Below are 21344 nucleotides of genomic sequence, written 5' to 3'. Positions count from 1 at the left end.
ATTCTGCACCACCAAGTTCAATGTATGTGCAAAACATGGGACGTGCTGGAATTTGCCCAGATGTAATGCACGCACAATATTGGTGGCGTTGTCCGATGTCACAAATCCCCAGGAGAGTTCAATTGGGGTAAGCCATTCTGCGATGATGTTCCTCAGTTTCCGTAAGAGGTTGTCAGCTGTGTGCCTCTTATGGAAAGCGGTGATACAAAGCGTAGCCTGCCTAGGAACGAGTTGGCAATTGCGAGATGCTGCTACTGGTGCCGCCGCTGCTGTTCTTGCTGCGGGAGGCAATACATCTACCCAGTGGGCTGTCACAGTCATATAGTCCTGAGTCTGCCCTGCTCCACTTAACCACAGACAAGTGGACATTGGGTACAACTGCATTTTTTAGGACACTGGTGACTCTTTTTCTGAGGTCTGTGTACATTTTCGGTATCGCCTGCCTAGAGAAATGGAACCTAGAGGGTATTTGGTACCGGGGACACAGTACCTCAATCAAGTCTCTAGTTGCCTATAAATTAACGATGGATACCGGAACCACGTTTCTCACCACCCAGACCTGAGTTATCCGCTTTGCAGCAGGATGACTGCTGTGATATTTCATCTTCCTCGCAAAGGACTGTTGGACAGTCAATTGCTTACTGGAAGAAGTACAAGTGGTCTTCCGACTTCCCCTCTGGGATGACGATCGACTCCCAGCAGCAACAACAGCAGCGCCAGCAGCAGTAGGCGTTACACTCAAGGATGCATCGGAGGAATCCCAGGCAGGAGAGGACTCGTCAGACTTGCCAGTGACATGGCCTGCAGGACTATTGGCTCTCCTGTCTAAGGAGGAAATTGACACTGAGGGAGTTGGTGGTGTGGTTTGCAGGAGCTTGGTTACAAGAGGAAGGGATTTAGTGGTTAGTGGACTGCTTCCGCTGTCATCCAAAGTTTTTGAACTTGTCACTGACTTATGATGAATGCGCTGCAGGTGACGTATAAGGGAGGATGTTCCGAGGTGGTTAACATCCTTATCCCTACTTATTACAGCTTGACAAAGGCAACACACGGCTTGACACCTGTTGTCCGCATTTGTGTACAGCATGCATACCTTCATGTCCCCATTTATCCACCTCATCAGGCGTAACTCAGATTTGCGGTACAGGACTGTCATTGCCAATTTCAGACGTTGCTGTTTGGTCTCTCCATGGCACTGAGAATTTTCACCAAGGTAATGGCGGAAATGATGGTGCTCCTGTGCAAGCAAGGTGTCACAATTATCCCGTACTTGGGCGATCTCATAAAAGCGAGATCAAGAGAGCAGTTGCTGAACAGCGTATCACTTTCACTGAAAGTGTTACAGCAACACGGCTGGATTCTCAATATCCCGAAGTCGCAGTTGATTCCTACTACTCGTCTGTCTTTCTTGGGCATGATTCTGGACACAGACCAGAAGAGGGTTTATCTCCTGATAGAAAAGGCCCAGGAACTCATGACTCTTGTCAGGAACCTATTGAAACCAAAACTTGTGTCAGTGCATCACTGCACTCGAGTCCTGGGAAAGATGGTGGCATCATACGAGGCCATTCCATTCGGCAGGTTCCATGCAAGGACTTTCCAATGGGACCTACTGGACAAGTGGTCCGGGTCACATTTACAGATGCATTGGTTGATCACCCTGTCCCCCAGGGTCAGGGTATCACTCTTGTGGTGGCTGCAGAGTGCTCACCTTCTCGAGGGACGCAGATTCAGCATTCAGGGCTGGATCCTGGTGACCACAGACGCAAGCCTCCAAGGTTGGGGAGCAGTCACACAGGGAAGAAATTTCCAAGGTCTTTGGTCAAGTCAAGAGACTTGTCTTCACATCAACATCCTGGAACTAAGGGCCATATACAATGCCCTACGTCAAGCGGAGACCTTACTTTGCGACCAACCGGTTCTGATCCAGTCAGACAACGTCACCGCAGTGGCTCATGTAAACCGCCAAGGCGGCACAAGAAGCAGAGTGGCGATGGCACAAGCCACCAGAATTCTTCGCTGGGTGGAGAATCACGCAAGCGCACTGTCAGCAGTGTTCATTCCGGGAGTGGACAACTGGGAAGCAGACATCCTCAGCAGACACGACCTACATCCGGGAGAGTGGGGATTTCATCAGGAAGTCTTTGCACAGATTACAAGTCGGTGGGAACTGCCACAGATAGACATGATGCCGTCCCGGCTCAACAAAAAGCTACAGAGGTATTGCGCAAGGTCAAGAGACCCTCAGGCAGTAGCTGTAGACGCCCTAGTGACACCGTGGGTGTTCCGGTCGGTCTATGTATTTCCTCCTCTTCCTCTCATACCCAAGGTGTTGAGGATAATAAGACAAAGAGGAGTGAGAACAATCCTCATTGTTCCAGATTGGCCACGGAGGACCTCGTATCCGGATCTGCAGGAAATGCTCACAGAAGATCTGTGGCCTCTCCCTCTAAGACAGGACCTGTTGCATCAGGGGCCCTGTCTGTTCCAAGACTTACCGCGGCTGCGTTTGACGGCATGGCGGTTGAATGCCGGATCCTAGCATTCCGGTTGAGGTCATCCCTACGCTGATAAAGGCTAGGAAGGATGTAACGTTAAAACATTACACCGTATATGGCAAAATTATGTTTCTTGGTGTGAGGCCAGGAATGCTCCTACGGAAGAATTCCATCTGGGCCGTTTCCTTCACTTCCTACAAACTGGAGTGAATTTGGGCCTAAAATTAGGCTCTATTAAGGTCCAGATTTCAGCCTTATCCATTTTCTTTCAAAAAGAATTGGCTTCTCTTCCAGAAAATCAGACTTTTGTAAAAGGAGTGCTGCATATTCAGCCTCCTTTTGTGCCTCCGGTGGCACCTTGGGACCTTAACGTGGTGTTAAGTTTTCTAAAATTACACTGGTTTGAACCACTTAAAACAGTGGAGTTAAAATATCTCACATGGAAGGTGGTCATGTTATTAGCCTTGGCTTCGGCTAGGCGAGTGTCGGAATTAGCGGCTTTGTCACATAAAAGCCCATATTTGGTATTCCATGTGGATAGAGCGGAATTGCAGACCCGTCCTCAATTCCTACCAAAAGTGGTCTCATCTTTTCATATGAACCAACCTATTGTGGTGCCTGTGGCTACGCGTGACTTGGAGGATTCCGAGTTACTTGATGTGGTTAGGGCTTTGAAAATTTACGTGGCCAGGACGGCTAGAGTCAGGAAAACTGAAGCGCTGTTTGTCCTGTATGCAACCAACAAGATTGGTGCCCCTGCTTCAAAGCAGGCTATTGCTCGCCGGATTTGTAACACGATTCAGCAAGCGCATTCTATGGCTGGATTGCAGTTACTGAAATCGGTCAAGGCCCATTCCACGAGGAAAGTGGGCTCTTCTTGGGCGGCTGCCCGAGGGGTCTCGGCACTACAGCTGTGTCAAGCTGCTACTTGGTCGGGTTCACACACCTTTGCAAAATACTATAAGTTTGATACCCTGGCTGAGGAGGAACTCATGTTTGCTCAATCGGTGCTGCAGAGTCATCCGCACTCTCCCGCCCGTTTTGGAGCATTGGTATAATCCCCATGGTCCTTACGGAGTCCCCAGCATTCTCTAGGACGTTAGAGAAAATAAGATTTTAAACCTACTGGTAAATCTTTTTCTCGTAGTCCGTAGAGGATGCTGGGCGCCCGTCCCAAGTGCGGACTACTTCTGCAATACTTGTATATAGTTATTGCTTCAATAAGGGTTATGTTATATTTGCATCGGTCCTGCACTGATGCTATGTTGTTTTTTCATACTGATAACTGGGTAGTTTATCACAAGTTATACGGTGTGATTGGTGTGGCTGGTATGAATCTTGCCCTGGATTAACAAAATCCTTTCCTCATACTGTCCGTCTCCTCTGGGCACAGTTTCTCTAACTGTGGCATAGAGGGAGGAGCCAGTGCACACCCAGAACTAAAGTCTTTCTTAAAGTGCCCATGTCTCCTGTGGAGCCCGTCTATCCCCATGGTCCTTACGGAGTCCCCAGCATCCTCTACGGACTACGAGAAAAAGATTTACCGGTAGGTTCAAAATCTTATTTTCTACTTTATTCTTTTCTATCCTAGTTTATTACGACCAACTCTCATCCAAGGAGTTTGATATTCTACTACCTGCATGCAATTTAAATTGCTTAAATTGTTTATATGGTTGATTTGTCCTTCACAATCCATAATCTGCAACTTGGATGTACTTGTGTCATTGAAAATCTTATAATAAAAATGTATATACAGATACTCAACCTGTATATTGAAAAAAAAAAAGTTATAAGACATATGCATTCAATATTTGAAGAAACAAAATAAAATAAAGCTATCTATTGGGTTTCACAAACAAGCACATTGGAAGACTTGACTACTGTTAAAAGACATGCATTACATGGTATAGAGCCACAAACCACAATGTAGTAAAATAAAACCAAACTTACATGTGTATCAAACCTATGTGAGGCTTACATTGATAGTGCAAGATCAACACTCTATCAACTGTGCAAACTAGACTGCACATAAATGCCATAAAATTTATCTGAGATTTTAGTAAATCAGGCCCGTTGCTGTCCGGGTCACGCAGCCGTCACGGCCCGCCCCCATACGGTCCGGTCATGTCTGCGTTGTCCTGACTGTGCCCCCAAAATGGCGGCACAACGCCGCTGGCCCGACTCCTCCTGCCTAGTGACCGCCTCTGCCTGTCAATCAGGCAGAGGCGCTCACTGGGCAGAGATGCTGATCGCATCTCTGGCATGTGCCGGTGCACTGCGGCACCAGCACACACGCACTTCAGACCTGATCTCCTGTTGTGTGAATATGCACAGCAGGGATCAGGTCTGAATATACAGCTGTCAGTAAGGCAGGGATGTGCTGCTGCCAGTGAGGCAGGGATGTGCTGCTGGTAGTGAAGCAGTGATGTGCTGCTGTCAGCGAAGCAGTGCTGTGCTGCTGTCAGCGAGACAGGGATGTGCTGCTGTCAGCGAGGCAGGGATGTGCTGCTGTCAGCGAAGCAGGGATGTGCTGCTGTCAGCGAAGCAGGGATGTGCTGCTGTCAGCGAGGCAGGGATGTGCTGCTGTCAGCGAGGCAGGGATGTGCTGCTGTCAGCGAGGCAGGGATGTGCTGCTATAAGTGAGGTAGGGATGTGCTGCTGTCATTGAAGCAGGAATGTGCTGCTGCAGTGAGGCAGAGATATGCAACCCACTATCTCCCTATCACCCCTGCCTGAGTCACACACTTTCCCTGTCACCCCTGCCTCAGTTACCCACTATCTCCCAGTCACCGCTGCCTCAGTCAACCACTATATCTGCGATCCCTGCCTCAGTCACCCACTATACCAGTCACCCCTGCTTTAGTCACCCACTGTCACCCTATCACCCCTGCTTCAGTCACCCACTATCCCTGTCAACCCTGCCTCAGTCACCCACTATCTCCCAGTCACCCCTGCCTCAGTCAGCCACTATCCCTGTCACCCCTGCCTCAGTCTCTTACTGTCCCTGTCACCCCTGCCACAGTCATCCACTATCTCCCTATCACCCCTGCCTTAGTCATTTATTATACCTGTCACCCACTTTCTTCCCATACTTACCCAACCCCTTCCTATCACCCCTCCCTCAGTAACCCACTATCTCCCTGTCACCCACTATCTCCCAGTCATCCCTGCCTCAGTCACCTACTGACACCAGTGCAGACATTTCTGCTGCGGCCTCTCCACTCTCCAGCGTGAACGTCCTGACGACTGAGGAAATCCGCTTCCTAGTTGAGGACTCCGGAAATGAACACTGCCGATATTGCTGTCAGATGACTTTCTACCCAACGGAGGATTTTTGATACTTCCAGCTTTGCCATGCAGTTTCGAGTGCCGCCTTGATGATTTGTGTACACTACCGTGGTGGCGTTGTCAGATTGTACTTGAACAGGCCTGTTCTGTACTAGAGGCAGGGCCAGTGTCAATTAATTGAACACTGCCTGCAATTCCAGAATGTATATCAGGAGGAGAGATTCCTCACTGGTCCACTGACCCTGGAGAAAGTGTTGCTCCAACACCATGGCCCAGCCCAAAAGACTGGCATCCATTGTCAGGAGGACACAGTTGGAGATCCAGAAGGGATGGTCCCTGCTCAACTGTTGGACCTGTAGCCTCCAGCTCAGTGTCAGACGAACCTCCGGAGTCAAGGAGATCATTTGAGACATCATCCGATGAGGCAGGCCGTCCCACTTGGAGAGGATTAACCTCTGCAGAGGGCGGTAATGAAATTGAGCGTACTCTACCATATCGAAAGCCGACACCATGAGGTCTAGTACTTGCATCGCCATGTGTATCAACACTCTTGGGCGAGAGAGGACGATACTGTCCTGAATTTTCAGGACTTTCTCTGGAGACAGAAACAATTGTTGGCTGTGTGTGTCCAGCAGTGCCCCTAGGTGCACAATGTTCCGAGCAGGGACCAGCGAGGACTTTTTTCAGTTGATGAGCCACCCGTGGACTTTTAGGAATTGGACCGCCAGTTCCAGATAACTGTGGAGAACCTCTTGGGAGTTCACCAGGATCAGCAAGTCGTCCAGATTTGGCAGGATCCTGATTCTCTGATGGTGAAGGGTCGTCATCACGGCCATGACCTTGGTGAATATCCGAGGTGCCGTGGCCAAACCAGAAGGCAGGACTTGAAATCCAAAAACAAACCAGGCACAACACTGCTTAGCTTCCATCATCAGATGAGATTGGACCAGTGGCGTAACTACTGCCCCCGCAGTCCTCGCGGTGGCTTGGGGGCGAGGGGCTGCGGGGGCGCCACTGATTTACAGCAGACTGACATGCGGACGAGCGTCCGCATGTCAGTCTGCAGTCTCCTTCCCTCCGCCGCTTTTTGGAGGGACACGGAGGGCACACAGCGCGCCTCCCTGTGTCCCTCCTGCTGCATCATCTCCGGCGGCCGCGGGTCTAATAGGGGGAAGTGCCGTCCGTGAGCTCTAATTGGCTCACGAACCAGCACTTCCCCCTATTAGACCCGCGGCCGCCGGAGATGATGCAGCAGGAGGGACACAGGAGAGACGAGCTGTGCTCTCCGTGTCCCTCCAAAAGGCGACGGCGGGGGGGGGGGGGGTAAATATCTGGCACTGGGGGCATATATGGCACGGGGGGGGGGAGGGAGGAATATCTGGCACTGGGGCATTTCTGGCACTAGGGGGAATATCTGGCACTGGGGGCATATCTGGCACTGGGGGGGATATCTGGCACTGGGGCATATATGGCACTGGGGGGGAATATCTGGCACTGGGGGCATATATGGCACTGGGGGGGGTATCTGGCACTGGGGGCATATATGGCACGGGGGGCATATATGGCACTGGGGGGAATATCTGGCACTGGGGGCATATATGGCACTGGGGGGGAATATCTGGCACTGGGGGCATATGTGTACCTGGCACATGGGGGGGACGACTATATTTGGCACTGGGGCATGTAAGTACCTGGCACCGTGGGGGAATATCTGGCACTGGGGACATATGTGGCACTGGGAGCACAGCCCTAGCAACAAGGACTACCTCCTAGCAACGAGCATGACACCCAGTGCATGAAACATCTGGCAACGAGCATGACACCCAGTGCATGAAACACCTGGCAACGAGCATGACACCCAGTGCATGAAACCCCTGGCAACGAGCATGACACCCTGAGCATGAAAACCCCTGGCACCGTGCATGGAACCAAGAGCATGAAACCCCTGGCAACGAGCATGACACCCAGTGCATGAAACCCCTGACAACGAGCAGGTAATTGAAAAGTAATTAGAAGCCTTACTGTAGGACTTAATGTGTAATGGGCATTACGGTGTGTGGCATAATGTATCACGGACATTGCGGTGTGTGTCATAATGTGTCGCAGGCATTACGGTGTATGGTATACTATATCGCGGGCATTGTGATATGTGGTATAATGTCTCAGGGTCATTGCAGTGTGTGGCATAATGTATCACGGACATTGCGGTGTGTGTCATAATGTGTCAGGCATTACGGTGTGTGGTATACTATATCACGGGCATTGTGGTATGTGGTATAATGTCTCAGGGTCATTGCAGTGTGGCATAATACATAACGGGCATTGCGATGTGTGGCATAGGGTATAACGGGCAGGGCATTGCGGTATGTGTCACAGGCATTACGGTGTATGGTATACTATATCACGGGCATTGTGGTATAATGTCTCAAGGTCATTGCAGTGTGTGGCATAATGTGTCACAGGCATTGTATGTGCTATAATGTATTGGGCATTGCAGTGTGTGGCATAATGTATCACGGACATTGCGGTGTGTGTCATAATGTGTCACAGACATTGTATGTGCTATAATGTATCAGGGGCATTGCAGTGTGAAGCATAATGTATAACGGGCATTGCGATTCCTGTCATAATGTGTCACAGGCATTACGGTGTGTGGCATAATGTGTCACAGACATTACGGTGTGTGGCATAATGTGTCGGGGGCATTACAGTGTGTGCATATTGTGTCGTGCATTATTGTGTGCGGCATAATGTCTAAGGGCCATTGCAGTATGTGGCATAATGTATACTGGGCATTACTATAAGGAGGAAAAATGACAAATAATGTAAGGGGCATGAATCAGGATTATTTTTCTTTCCTGTGGTGGCAAACGTATGGGCGTGCAGGTTGCAAAACTGGGGTATAAGGTAGTCTTTTCCTGCAATGCCACGCCCCTTTATGCGAAACCACGCCCACTCCAACAAAACCACGCCCCTTTTTTGACGCGCGCGCCTTAGGCGCGCGCATATTTATCCCTTTCTTGCTCCCAATTATGGAGCATGAAGGGGGGGGGGGGGGGGCGCCGAAGAATTTTTTGGCTTGGGGGAGAAAAATTTCTAGTTACGCCACTGGATTGGACATATCCAGTGTGATGCGGCTGTAGATGATTTTTGCTGTTTCTAACTTCTACATCAATGAATAAGTTTCAAAATAGAATGCATCAAGAGAACGGTGTTGGTAGTATAAAACTACCTACAGCACCTGGTATTCCCAGGTGGTCTCACATCCAAGAACAAACCAGGCCTAAGATCAGGTGATATTGGGCATATACAGTGTGGTGTGGCTGTAGATGAGCTTAGTGGTTTCTGTTAGAGTTCTACTTCTAACTACTCGTACATAAATGAATAAGCGGACGATTTATTAAACCTGGTGAAATGATAATTTGCATGGTGATAAAGTACCAGCCAATCAGCTCCTAATTGCCATGTCACAGGCTGGGTTTGAAAAATGACAGTTAGGAGCTGACTGGCTGGTACTTTATCACCTTGCACTTTATCAGTTCCCCAGGCTTAATAGATCTGCCCCAATGTTTCAAAATGGAATGCATCAAGAGAACGGTGTTGGTTTTGTAAAAATACACACAGCTCCTGGTATTTCCTGGTGGTCTCCCATCCAAGTACTAAAACCAGGACCAACACTGCTCAGCTTCCATGATCAGGAGAGATTGGGCAAATCCAGTGTGCTGTGGCTGTAGATGAGCTCGTGGTTTCTGTTAGAGCTCTTCTACTTCTAACTTCTGGTACATAAAAGAATATGTGTAAAAATTAAATGTACAGTACCAAGAAAAGGGTGTTGGTAGTTTAAAAACACCTAAAGAATCTGATAATACATGGATGGGAGACTGCTTGGTAGTAACAAAGTCCAATACTGCTTTGCTTCAAAGATCAAATGAGATTGGGCATATCCAGTGTGGTGTGGCTTTAGATAAGCTTTGTGGTTTCTGTTAGAGCTCTTCTACTTCTAACTACTGGTACATTAATGAATATGTATAAGGTTGTAGTTTATCCAATATCCCTTTACTACCTTACCTCCCCCCCCCCCCTCCCCTCCCCTCCCCTCCTTATAGCTTCCTTTGTTCTCTCCTCCTCGTATGTGCGTTATTTGTTTTCTCATACGTCCTAGAGGATGCTGGGATCACATTAAGAACCATGGGGTATAGACGGGATCCGCAGGAGACATGGGCACTTTAAGACTTTCAAAGGGTGTGAACTGTCTCCTCCCTCTATACCCCTCCTCCAGACTCCAGTTTTAGAATTGTGCCCAGTGAGACTGGATGCACTACAGGGGAGCTCTACTGAGTTTCTCTGAAAAGACTTATGTTAGTTTTTCTTATTTTCAGGGAGGCTGCTGGCAACAGTCTCCCTGCTTCGTGGAACTTAGGGGAGAGAAGTATGACCAACTTCTAGTGAGTTCAATGGCTCTGCTTCTGGCTGACAGGACACCATTAGCTCCTGAGGGTGCTGATCGCTGGGTACGCCTAGATGCCCACTCCCGTAGCCTGCCATCACCCCCTTACAGAGCCAGAAGTCAGAAGACAGGCGAGTAGCAGAAGAACAGAAGACTTCTTCTCCAGTGATGGCATTCTGAGGTACCACGCAGCGAGCGGAATGCTGTGCGCCATGCTTCCACACAAACACAGGCACTGCAGGGTGCAGGGCATGTGGGTGGGTGGGGGGGGGCACCCTGGGCAGCATAAATTCCTCACAAAAGGCTGGCAAAAGTGGACATTAGTGCCTGGGCACTGTCCTTACCCCGCCAGCGTAATTAATTATTTGTTTCTGAGCGGGACAGAAGCGTGCCATTACAGCGGCGGGGCTTCTTCCTCACCTCACCAGCACATCTATAGAGCGTTACAAGTCTATCACTATAGAGTTTATTATTTCCCAGACTGTGTACTTTTGGCGCTGGGTTGTGAGCTGAAAAATCCTCTCTGTCCCTCTGACAGATTTACTGTAGGTCTATCCCCCATAAGCCGATGTGTCTGTGGGTACTTGGTACATGTGTGTCAACATGTCGGTGGCTGAATGTTTTTCCCAAGAGGAAACTATATTAGGAATGCAGACATATGATGGTGGCCCTGTTGGCACCACCAATAACTGACTGGGTGAAAGTTTCAATAATATCAGAGTGAGGTTGGATAAATCTGTGTCCCAGACACAGACGTAGAGAATAGATGTGATGTTCATGGCTATGCTTCTTTTCCCTCAGGCCCGCAAAAATGTTACTACACACTGATACTGACTCGGATACTGATTCCTATGTCGACCATAATATTTCCTGATTAGATCCAATATTGGCAAGGAGCATTCAGTACATGATTGTGGATATTAAGGACATATTAACATCACTGAGGACCCTGCTGTTCCTGACAAAGGGGTCTATATGTATGTATATATAGATATATAATGAAAGCTGATGTAACGTTTCTCCATCTCTGTTTGAGAAAGTCTGGGCCAGCTCGACAAGATGGCTTCAAATCCCCAAAAGGTTTCCGATTGTTTATTCATTTCCTGCTGCGGACAGAATAAAGTGGGAGTCACCCCCTGTTCTGCACGGGGCCCTGTCACAAATCCAGCGGATCGTATGCAGGAAGCTACATTATTTCTAGTTATGTAACCACGGGTACATTACTTAGACCTGCCATTACATGCGCATGGGTGAGTAGTAGTATTCAAGAATTGGTCGAATACCTTGTCTTCCGATATAGATATCTTGGAGAGATGGGATAATCCTTACGTTGGATCATATCAAGGACACTGCAGCATACTTACGACTGCAAGGGATATAGGACTCTTGAGTTCACGGGCCAATTTCATGGCAGTCTCGGATAGGAGGGCATTGTGGATTCACCAAGGGAATGCTGATGCTGACTCCAAGAAGAAAGGGAGTCTCTTCCCTATGAAGGTGAAGCCTTGTTTGGTGACTGCCTAGTTAATTTGATCTCGGCAGCTCCCGCAGGTAAGTCAACCTTCTTGCCCTATGTTCCCTCTCAACGGATGAAGACGCATCATTGTCTAACGCAGTCATTTTGTCCCAATAGATATGCAAGAAGTTAAGATTCCCCTTTCTTTGCAGGTAGAGGAAGGAGAAGAGGGAAGAGGTCTGTAGCCTCTTCAAGATCGCAGGAGCAGAGATCGTCCTCTGCTTCTGCCAAATCCACTGCATGACGCTGGGGCTCTCTTGCAGGAGCCCACACCAGTGGGGGCACGTCTAAAACACTTCAGTCAGTTCTGGATTAATTTGGACCTGGACTCGTGGGTTTTACAAATAGTGTCACAAGGGTACAAACTGGGGTTTCAAGACGTTCCCCCTCACCGATTGTTCAAATCGGCCTTAGTCAGCAGGGAGAAGGTTTTTATTCAAGCCTCTTCGTGCTCCCGAAGCCGGACGGCTCAGTCAGACCAATCTTAAATCTGAAATCCCTCAATTTCTACCTAAAGAAATTCAATTTCAAGATGGAATCTCTCAGGGTAGGGATCTCCAGTCCGGAGGAAGGAGATTTCATGGTTTTGGTAGACATAAGGATGCCTAATTACATGTTCCCGTTTAGCCACTGCATCAAGCTACCTGAGGTTTGCAATTCAGGATTGTCATTACCAATTTCAGACGTTGCCGTTTGGTCTGTCCACGGCTCCGAGGATTTTCACCAGGGTGATGGTGGAAATGATGGTTCTCCTTCGCAAGCAAGGAGTCACAATTATGCCGTACTTGGATGATCTCCTGATAAAGGCGAGATCCAGGGACCAGTTGGTGCAAAACATCTACTCTCCCTGACAGTTCTTCAACAACATGGTTGGCTCCTAAACTTGCCAAAATCGCAGTTGGTCCCAATGACGCGGTTGTTGTTTTTGGGAGTCATACTGTTAGGCGCCGGGGTCCGCTTGATGGTCTGCGCGGCCCGGCGCCTAGCAACTAGAGACGCCGTGCACGTACAGCCGCCGGCTCCCTAGCAACGCTAGACGCCGGGCGCGCTGAGCCGCACGGACCCTAGCAACGGGGACGCCACTGGCGGACCGCGTTCCCCGTTGCTAGGCTTTAGGAAATTAAGATATTCACCTGCTCTCTGGCCGTGCAGCAAGGCAGCTGCACGGCATTTATTCTAATCAGCCTTTAGCAGCTGATTGGAGGACTCCTTGTTAAATACACTCCCAGGGCTTCTCACAGACGCCGGTAATAGCTTCCTGCATGCTGCCTTTGTTTGCTGAGAGTCTGTTTCCAGTCCTGCTGTATCCGGTCATTCCAGTCCGCAGAAGTCCGGTATTCGGGAGTTGTCATCTCATCCCAAGAGGTCGTTTGGTTCCCTGGAGTCCTGACTGATCACCGTTTTATATCCAGTGGTGTTCGTGAGTTGCGGCTCTGCCGTGTGTTGCGGCTCAGCCGCTTTACCTTTTATATTTTGTGTTTGGAGCATTTGCGGAGGGTTCCGCTTCCACAAGTCCTCTCTGGTACTTGGCGGTGCCGGGTAGGAGAATTGGACAAGTGGATATTTTGGTTGTCCTTTTTCCTGGCGGTTTCTCCGCACATATTATAGTTTTGAGTTTGCTTAGCCCCTGGCCTGGTTGTTTAGTTAGAGGGCCTCTTGTTATCACCCTGTCTCGGGTTTCCCTTTGTCTCTCATTAAGACCGGGGGGCATCGAAGTTGGGCAGACATAATCCGCCCTTCAAACGCGGCTGCCAAGGGCTCAAGAAACCATAGTCTCGCAGGGGATTTCTGACAACACGGGTAAGACAACAGAGTTAGGGCGCCAGGGGCTATTTTCCTGTCCTGCTCCCTTCCCCAGCATTCCGTTCCAGTGCTCCAGTCCTTGCCATAAGATCTTCTCTGACCAGAGTGCTGGAATCATAACATTATTACCGGCCATACCAAAACTTAAAATTAAACGGGGTTTAATTTTTTCTCATTCAGTTTTGTGAGAGTTTATCGGCCTCATGAATCCAACAGGTTTAGTGCCAAATCCTGGTCAGCTCTTAGTCAGCCAGATTCAAGAACTTACTCAGATGGTTCAGGATCTTTCTCTTCGGGTGAAGTCGCAGGAAGATCTTTTGCGAGCTTCCCCAAGGGTAGTCCCTGAACCAAAGATGCATTTGCCTGACCGTTTTTCTGGTGATAGAAAAGAGTTTTTTAATTTTAAAGAATCCTGTAAACTTTATTTTCGTTTAAGACCGACTTCCTCGGGTACTGAATCTCAGCGGGTCGGGTTTATTATTTCTTTGCTCCAGGGGGATCCTCAGACCTGGGCATTTGGTTTAAGAGCAGAGGATCCGGCATTGTTGTCAGTTGACGCTTTTTTTGAGTCTTTAGGGCTCTTGTATGATGACCCTGATAGAGAGGCGTCCGCTGAAAGTCAGTTGCGCGCTCTCAGACAGGGTAGAAATCCTGCAGAGGTTTATTGTACGGAGTTTCGCCGTTGGTCGAACGACTGTGGCTGGAATGACCCAGCCCTGCGCAGTCAGTTTCGCCTCGGCTTATCAGAGTCTATAAAAGACAGTCTCCTTCAGTACCCCGCTCCTGAGACTCTCGATAAACTCATGGAGCTTTCTATTAAGATTGATCGTCGTCTCAGAGAGCGGAGGGCTGAAAAAGGAGCACCTGTAAGGTCAAGTCCGTGTGTAAATTCCATTCCTGAAGACGTAGAGGAGACCATGCAGATGGGTCTCTCCCGGCTGTCTCCTGAAGAAAGAGCCAGAAGGCAAAATTCTGGTCTTTGTCTGTACTGTGGGGGTAAGGGACATTTTGCTCGTAATTGTCCGAACAAGTCGGGAAACGCTTTGACCAGGTGAATTGTGAGGGGGTTCACCTAGGTCTGCAGCTTATCTCCTCGAATAACTCCCTTTTAGTCCCAGTTAAAGTTTCCTTTGGCAGCCTCAGTTCTTCGGTGTCGGCTTTTGTTGACAGTGGAGCTGCAGGAAACTTTATGGATTTAACTTGGGCTAAGGCCTTAGGCATTCCTCAGTTACCTTTGGGTAGGTGTGTCACCATGCATGGCTTAGATGGGAGTCCGCTGTCTAATGGGATTATTTCTCTCCGTACACCCCCTGCACTACTTACAGTAGGAGCTCTACATTCCGAGAAAATCGAGTTCTTTCTTACATATTGCCCAGCAGTTCCAGTTGTTCTGGGTCACCCTTGGCTGGCCTTTCATAATCCCACCATTGATTGGCGGTCGGGGGAGATTTCACATTGGGGTACTTTTTGTGATAAGGAATGTATCACGTTTCCAGTCAGAGTAGCAGCTATCATTCCAGAACTCATTCCGGTGGAATACCAGGAGTTTGCTGATGTTTTCTCCAAAGGCAATGCGGACATTCTGCCTCCCCATCGGCCTTATGATTGTGCTATTGAGTTAATTCCTGGTGCCGCATTGCCAAAGGGAAGATTATATGCATTATCCGGGCCAGAAACTGCGGCTATGAATGATTATGTAAAGGAGAGCCTTGAGAAAGGATTTATTAGACCATCAAAATCTCCTTTAAGTGCAGGCTTCTTCTTTGTGGAGAAAAAGGATGGCTCGCTTAGACCTTGCATTGATTTTAGAGCCCTGAATAAGATCTCAGTTAAAAACACCTATCCTTTGCCGTTGATTTCTGTACTCTTTGATCAGTTACGTTCTGCTGTGATTTTTTCTAAAATTGACCTTAGAGGAGCGTACAACCTCATCCGAATTAAATCTGGAGATGAGTGGAAAACGGCCTTCAGTACTCAGTCGGGTCACTACGAATACCTGGTGATGCCGTTCGGCCTGTCCAATGCTCCGGCAGTTTTTCAAGACCTCATTAACGATGTGCTCCGTGACTTCCTAGGGAAATTCGTGGTCGTTTACTTAGACGACATCCTGATTTTTTCTAAATCAATGGAACAACATGTTACCCAGGTGCGTCTGGTTCTTCAAAAGTTATGTGAGAATCATTTATATGCCAAGCTGGAGAAGTGTGAGTTTCATGTCACGGAAGTATCTTTTTTAGGGTACATAATTTCCCCTCAGGGATTTTCCATGGAACCAAAGAAACTCCAGGCCATCCTTAGTTGGGCGCAACCCACCAATTTAAAAGCAATTAAGCGTTTTTTAGGGTTTGCGAATTATTATAGGAGGTTCATTCATTCTTTTTCTGACCTGGTTGCTCCCATTGTAGCTCTGACAAAGAAAGGAGCGGATCCTACCAACTGGTCGCATGAAGCTGAGTTGTCCTTCCGGGCCTTGAAACAAGCCTTTGTCTCGGCTCCAGTCCTCAGACATCCTAATCCGGAATTGCCCTTTGTGGTGGAGGTTGATGCCTTGGAGGTTGGAGTGGGGGCTATCCTTTCTCAAAAGGATCCGGAGTCTCTGGAGTTACATCCTTGTGCCTTTATGTCCAGGAAATTCTCCTCCGCTGAATCCAACTATGACGTTGGTAATCGGGAGTTACTGGCGGTAAAATGGGCTTTCGAGGAGTGGAGGCATTGGCTGGAGGGAGCAAAACATACTATTTCGGTATTGACTGACCATAAGAACCTGCAATACATTGAATCGGCTAAGCGGCTTAATGCCCGGCAGGCACGTTGGGCATTATTTTTTACGCGTTTCAAATTTATAATCACTTTCAGGCCTGGTTCCAAGAATACTAAGGCTGATGCCCTGTCACATAGCTTTCTTCCGGTTCACAATAACAATCCTGTTACCCCCATACTTCCATCTTCGGTCATCTGGGCGGGCCTCACACAAGATTTATTTACCCAGTTAAAACAGCTTCAACACCAAGCTCCTAGAATTACTCCTGCTGGTCGTCTTTACGTCCCTGAGTTTTTGAGAGTTACTGTTTTAACGGAATTCCATGATAACAAAGTTTCAGGGCATCCAGGAGTCTCTAAGACATTGGAGTTAGTCTCTCGCTCAGTATGGTGGCCTGGTCTTTCTAAAGACGTCAAGGAATTTGTTTATTCATGTCAGGTTTGTGCACAGCATAAGGTTCCCCGTTCCTTGCCCATCGGGCAACTTATGCCCTTAAATGTTCCTCTCAGGCCATGGTCTCATATTTCTATGGATTTTGTGGTTGACCTTCCCCTTTCAGCCGGATTCCGAGTCATATGGGTGGTAGTGGACCGTTTTAGTAAAATGGCTCATTTTATTGCTCTTCCCCGATTGCCTTCTGCCCAAGGGTTGGCAGTTTTGTTTCTCCGCCATGTATTCAGGCTTCATGGGTTGCCTACTGATATTGTTTCTGATCGGGGTCCACAATTCATCGCACAATTCTGGAAATGTTTTTGTGCCTCATTGAAGATGAAATTGTCGTTAACATCCGGTTACCACCCACAATCCAACGGGCAAACCGAACGAGTTAACCAATCATTGAAACAATATTTGCGCTTGTATTCAGCCAAACTCCAGAATGATTGGTCCGAGTTTCTTCCGTTGGCTGAATTTGCTTACAATAATTCTTGTCATTCCTCCACTAAAGAGTCTCCATTCTTTTCAGTTTTTGGTTTTCACCCCAGAGCTAATTCTTTTTTTCATCATTCCTCAGTCTCCTCGCTTACCTTAACCTCCCATCTCAGAGCCATTTGGAAAAAGGTGCACCTTGCTCTCAGAAAAGCGGCCTTTCGAGAGAAGAAATTTTCTGACAGGCTCCGACGTCCTTGCACTTTTAAGGTGGGAGATAGGGTGTGGTTGTCGACTCGCAACATCAGGCTTCGACAATCCTCAGCTAGACTGGGACCCAAATTTATTGGGCCATTTCTTATTATTAAAAGAGTCAACCCAGTTGCCTTTCGGTTACGTTTACCAAGATCTCTCCGGATTGGAAATACGTTTCATTGTTCCCTGTTGAAACAATACGTTTCTTCCAGTAGATTTCCTCGGAAGATCTCTCAGGGTAGATCTCCAGTAGATGTACAGGGACAACAGGAGTTCTTGGTAGAGAAGGTTCTCGATTCCAAATTGTCCCGGGATCGGCTGTATTTTCTGGTTCACTGGAAAGGCTATGGTCCGGAGGAAAGGTCTTGGGTCCTGGATAAGGATCTTCATGCCCCGAGGCTCAAGAGGGCATTTTTTCGGGAATTTCCTCAGAAACCTGGCTTTAGGGGTTCCTTGACCCCTCCTCAAGGGGGGGGTACTGTTTGGCGCCGGGGTCCGCTTGATGGTCTGCGCGGCCCGGCGCCTAGCAACTAGAGATGCCGTGCACGTACAGCCGCCGGCTCCCTAGCAACGCTAGACGCCGGGCGCGCTGAGCCGCACGGACCCTAGCAACGGGGACGCCACTGGCGGACCGCATTCCCCGTTGCTAGGCTTTAGGAAATTAAGATATTCACCTGCTCTCTGGCCGTGCAGCAAGGCAGCTGCACGGCATTTATTCTAATCAGCCATTAGCATTAGAGACCTGAGACAAAGAGATCTGAATTATATGAGAGCCGACCAGAGGAAACACAAATTATGCAGTCAAGTGTCCCACATTTGGGGAAATCGCAGATGCAGCACACCCAGAGTGCAATGGGTGAGCCTTGCCCTGGGAGAAGCACCTTCCTGATCATACCTGGCAGGTAAGTAGGAGTTGGGCAAGAGCTGAGGAGGGTCGCTGCTCGGGCACCCCCCTGTCAAGTGAAGGAGATCCAACTGAGGCAGCACAAGAGAACTCTCGAAAGAAGAACAAGGCTAGAGGAAGATCTGAGACACAGAAATCTGGCTTTTACCAGAGCTGACCAGAGGAAAGCACAAAAACAGTCCCCCACTACCACAAATAATGCAGTCGAGTTTCCCACATTTGGGGAAATCACAGGGGTCAGCATACCCAGAATGCAATGAATGAACCTCACCCTGGGAGAACAATCTTCATGACCATGGTATCTCCTATGCAAAATAAGTATGATTTGGGATAGGGCTGGGGAGGGCCGCTGCTCAGGCACATCTCTGTCAAGTAAAGGAGATTCAACTGAGGCAGCACAACCTAACCGTGGTTTTTTTTTCATTCTTTATACCGTCATAGTGTCATACTAGTTGTTACGAGTATACTACTATCTCTTTATCAACCAGTGTACAGTGCGGTAGTTCACGGCTGTGGCTACCTCTGTGTCGGCAGTCGGCAGGCAGTCCGTCCATCCATAATTGTATTATAATATATACCACCTAACCGTGGTTTTTTTTTCATTCTTTATACCGTCATAGTCAGTCATACTAGTTGTTACGAGTATACTACTATCTCTTTATCAACCAGTGTACAGTGCGGTAGTTCACGGCTGTGGCTACCTCTGTGTCGGAACTCGGCAGGCAGTCCGTCCATCCATAATTGTATTACAATATATACCACCTAACCGTGGTTTTTTTTTCATTCTTTATACCGTCATAGTCAGTCATACTAGTTGTTACGAGTATACTACTATCTCTTTATCAACCAGTGTACAGTGCGGTAGTTCACGGCTGTGGCTACCTCTGTGTCGGAACTCGGCAGGCAGTCCGTCCATCCATAATTGTATTACAATATATACCACCTAACCGTGGTTTTTTTTTCATTCTTTATACCGTCATAGTCAGTCATACTAGTTGTTACGAGTATACTACTATCTCTTTATCAACCAGTGTACAGTGCGGTAGTTCACGGCTGTGGCTACCTCTGTGTCGGAACTCGGCAGGCAGTCCGTCCATCCATAATTGTATTATTATAATATATACCACCTAACCGTGGTTTTTTTTTCATTCTTTATACCGTCATAGTGTCATACTAGTTGTTACGAGTATACTACTATCTCTTTATCAACCAGTGTACAGTGCGGTAGTTCACGGCTGTGGCTACCTCTGTGTCGGCAGTCGGCAGGCAGTCCGTCCATCCATAATTGTATTATAATATATACCACCTAACCGTGGTTTTTTTTTCATTCTTTATACCGTCATAGTCAGTCATACTAGTTGTTACGAGTATACTACTATCTCTTTATCAACCAGTGTACAGTGCGGTAGTTCACGGCTGTGGCTACCTCTGTGTCGGAACTCGGCAGGCAGTCCGTCCATCCATAATTGTATTACAATATATACCACCTAACCGTGGTTTTTTTTTCATTCTTTATACCGTCATAGTCAGTCATACTAGTTGTTACGAGTATACTACTATTTCTTTATCAACCAGTGTACAGTGCGGTAGTTCACGGCTGTGGCTACCTCTGTGTCGGAACTCGGCAGGCAGTCCGTCCATCCATAATTGTATTATTATAATATATACCACCTAACCGTGGTTTTTTTTTCATTCTTTATACCGTCATAGTGTCATACTAGTTGTTACGAGTATACTACTATCTCTTTATCAACCAGTGTACAGTGCGGTAGTTCACGGCTGTGGCTACCTCTGTGTCGGCAGTCGGCAGGCAGTCCGTCCATCCATAATTGTATTATAATATATACCACCTAACCGTGGTTTTTTTTTCATTCTTTATACCGTCATAGTCAGTCATACTAGTTGTTACGAGTATACTACTATCTCTTTATCAACCAGTGTACAGTGCGGTAGTTCACGGCTGTGGCTACCTCTGTGTCGGAACTCGGCAGGCAGTCCGTCCATCCATAATTGTATTACAATATATACCACCTAACCGTGGTTTTTTTTTCATTCTTTATACCGTCATAGTCAGTCATACTAGTTGTTACGAGTATACTACTATCTCTTTATCAACCAGTGTACAGTGCGGTAGTTCACGGCTGTGGCTACCTCTGTGTCGGCACTCGGCAGGCAGTCCGTCCATCCATAATTGTATTACAATATATACCACCTAACCGTGGTTTTTTTATACCACCTAACCGTGGCAGTCCGTCCATAATTGTATACTAGTATCCAATCCATCCATCTCCATTGTTTACCTGAGGTGCCTTTTAGTTCTGCCTATAAAATATGGAGAACAAAAAAGTTGAGGTTCCAAAATTAGGGAAAGATCAAGATCCACTTCCACCTCGTGCTGAAGCTGCTGCCACTAGTCATGGCCGAGACGATGAAATGCCAGCAACGTCGTCTGCCAAGGCCGATGCCCAATGTCATAGTACAGAGCATGTCAAATCCAAAACACCAAATATCAGAAAAAAAAGGACTCCAAAACCTAAAATAAAATTGTCGGAGGAGAAGCGTAAACTTGCCAATATGCCATTTACCACACGGAGTGGCAAGGAACGGCTGAGGCCCTGGCCTATGTTCATGGCTAGTGGTTCAGCTTCACATGAGGATGGAAGCACTCAGCCTCTCGCTAGAAAACTGAAAAGACTCAAGCTGGCAAAAGCACCGCAAAGAACTGTGCGTTCTTTGAAATCCCAAATCCACAAGGAGAGTCCAATTGTGTCGGTTGCGATGCCTGACCTTCCCAACACTGGACGTGAAGAGCATGCGCCTTCCACCATTTGCACGCCCCCTGCAAGTGCTGGAAGGAGCACCCGCAGTCCAGTTCCTGATAGAGATGAGCGGGTTCGGTTTCTCTGAAACCGAACCCGCACGAACTTCATGTTTTTTTCACGGGTCCGAGCAGACTCGGATCCTCCCGCCTTGCTCGGTTAACCCGAGCGCGCCCGAACGTCATC

The 21344-nt window shown here is 48.0% G+C and overlaps 1 non-coding gene and 1 pseudogene across 1 annotated transcript; both read right to left on the bottom strand.

The window, feature by feature from the left end:
* Positions 1-18190: 18190 nt before the first annotated feature.
* On the bottom strand, positions 18191-18345 carry LOC135022022 (U1 spliceosomal RNA; annotated as a pseudogene).
* A 152-nt stretch (positions 18346-18497) lies between these two features.
* LOC135022021 (U1 spliceosomal RNA) lies at positions 18498-18661 on the bottom strand. Its single transcript, XR_010219198.1, has one exon. It is a non-coding gene; the product is annotated as a U1 spliceosomal RNA (small nuclear RNA).
* Positions 18662-21344: the final 2683 nt, after the last annotated feature.

Source organism: Pseudophryne corroboree, unplaced genomic scaffold, assembly GCF_028390025.1.
Source record: "Pseudophryne corroboree isolate aPseCor3 unplaced genomic scaffold, aPseCor3.hap2 scaffold_378, whole genome shotgun sequence".
In the NCBI taxonomy this organism is placed as follows: Eukaryota; Metazoa; Chordata; class Amphibia; order Anura; family Myobatrachidae; genus Pseudophryne; species Pseudophryne corroboree.
This window is presented reverse-complemented; position numbering and strand designations above follow the sequence as displayed.